This window comes from Camelus ferus, chromosome 35 (assembly GCF_009834535.1).
Source record: "Camelus ferus isolate YT-003-E chromosome 35, BCGSAC_Cfer_1.0, whole genome shotgun sequence".
Taxonomy (NCBI): domain Eukaryota; kingdom Metazoa; phylum Chordata; class Mammalia; order Artiodactyla; family Camelidae; genus Camelus; species Camelus ferus.
Genome location: NC_045730.1, coordinates 11,413,459 through 11,415,891, shown reverse-complemented (window position 1 = coordinate 11,415,891; position 2,433 = coordinate 11,413,459). Strand labels below are relative to the sequence as shown.

The window sequence follows — 2,433 nt, the reverse complement described above, 5'->3', positions numbered from 1 at the left end:
GGAACTGATATCAATGTTTGCTTGCCTGGTTGTTTTGTTTTTTTCAGGAGATTGATGTTGATATCTTGCTACATCTGTGTAGATTTTTTTCCTGAAAAATTATGCATTACTTACATAATAAAAAATAAATGAATTTACTAATGTGTAATATATTAATGAGGAACATTTTGAGAAAAATATCAATACCAGAATTTGCATTGGTCTCCAGCAGAGAATGACCAACTGTTTTTTAAATGGACCAATTTAGTTAAAATAAGAGTATTTAAGGATCTTATGATCCCGCTTCTTGAAATTTACCTTGAGGAAAAATATGCACACGTGTGTCCTCCCATCCCCAAAAGTACCCAGAAGGATTCCTATTCCAGAAATTCTCAGTTTAAAAAATGGGCATAAATTAAATGTTCACATGTGAGGGGATGGTTATATAAATTACAATAAACACATTAAATAAAATTCACTATAGCCATTTAAAAAGATGTAGTTTTTTTTTTCCAGGCATAAATGTATATTTTAAATTTCACAGTAAACAAACATACTTATAAGTGAAGATTTCCCCATATTTCTAAATAAGACAATGTTGAACATATCTTATAATAAATTTTACATTTGACTTAATTTTTTTGGTAAATATAGTTGTGAAAACTGAACTACAGACTCTTTCTTTTAAAAAATTCTCCCCTTAACATGCACCCATTTCTCAGATTGGTCAAGACAATTTGGCACACCAAGGCAGCAACATCCAAGAAGATAACCTCCATTTGTTTCAGTTTGAAGTTTTAGTGTCAAGGTCTTAAAATAATCCCTTCACAAAAATAAGGCAGCTTTATGCTGTAAAAACAGTTCTTGTCAAAAGTTATGTTCTTCTGTCCTCATCTGCTGTCACCACCTCTCAGCATCTTCTTTAAAGATCAGTCTTTTCTTCGTAGCGGCACCTACATGCAGCTCGTTGGCTGTCCAGGTACGACTTACAGCCCAAATGTATAACACTGTCAAACAAGAGCTCCCTGTGGTTTCACACGCCTGAACATGCTGAGCTAGTACTGGTGTTTTCTGCACATCTTGGCAGATCTTGGAGAGGCAAGACTGGAACTCCTCATCACAGTCGTTTTTGCTTTTGCCGCAGGCCTCACAGCACCTGTCGTGTTGGTTGCAGCACTTTGTCAGGGAAGGGATGCCGATGTTCAGATGAACACCAAACAGTGGGGAGCCACATCCATTTGGCGGGGATGGTTTCTATCCATACGTGGGAAAGGCTTAGATCCGTCACTGCACTTATGCTGGCAGAGCCTGTCCTCTCCTCCCAGAGGGTCCAAGGCAGCGTTCAGGTACGTGTCTATTTTGTGGACGCGGTTCCGGATGGTCTTCAGGGTGGCCCTCCAGTCGGTGGTCTGGGCCTACTCCTGGCACTTGAAAGCGGCGGTCAGGAGGAGGAGGGTGAGCACAGGCCGCGGGAGCACGACCATCTGAGCAGCGCCCGGCCGCGCCCGGCCTCACGGGTCCCCGGAGCAGCGTGACGGGCGCGCCCCCACGGAGCCCTCGGGACGCCCTAGGCAGCGGCGCGGCCCGGGGCTCGGAGGCAGCGGCCTGTTCCATGCCCACGCCTCCTTCCCCGCTGGGAGGCAGGACCTCGCCGCCTGCAGTGCTAGATTTTTTTTTTTTTTGACTTGGAAAATGTCTTACAACATATACTTAAGTGAATAATAATAAAATACAATATATAGTTTGATCCCATTTACAGAAAAAAAATGGTTTCCATAGCCTTGTGAATTTACATACATAGAGAGGTCTCTCAAGGGATCCTTAGTGAATATTGATATGGTAATTAAAATTATAAAAATCATTTATTTAACCTTTTGTTAAAAACTTAATATGTATTGAGACTACGTTAAGTAATCTATACTCATTATTTCATTTGATCTTCATTATCCTGTAAATCAAGAAGTATTATCTCCTTTTTTTTTTCTTTTTAGGTTAGAAGTTGAGGATGGAAGAGGATATAGCTCAAGTGGTAGAGTGCATGCTTAGCATGCACAGGGTCCTGGGTTCAATCCCCAGTACCACTTATAAAAAAATCAATCAATAAACCCAATTACTCCCCCCCAAAAAAAACCTAAAAAAAAAAAAAGAAAAAGAAAGAAAGAAATTGAGGATAAAAAACTTATACAAAACCCTCCAGGTGGTAAGTGGTGGGGTTGAAATCTGTCTTTCTAACTCCAAAGCCCATGCTTTTGGCCACCAGCTCCTCTATTTCTTTACTGCACACATTTTCTTACAGGTATTTAATAAGTGCTTTATGGATTGATGGTTATTGTGTTCTTTCTAAGCCTAGCAGTTGCCCACACCAGGAGTTACTGAGAACGGTACCCAAGGGGTAGTCATGAAGACCTTTCATCTTCCTACAGTATGAGGCCTCTTCAGAAAGCAGTGGACTGA

At 40.9% G+C, this 2,433-nt stretch overlaps 1 pseudogene; it reads right to left on the bottom strand.

The window, feature by feature from the left end:
* Window positions 1–767: 767 nt before the first annotated feature.
* Window positions 768–2,004, bottom strand: LOC106728427 (annotated as a pseudogene).
* Window positions 2,005–2,433: the final 429 nt, after the last annotated feature.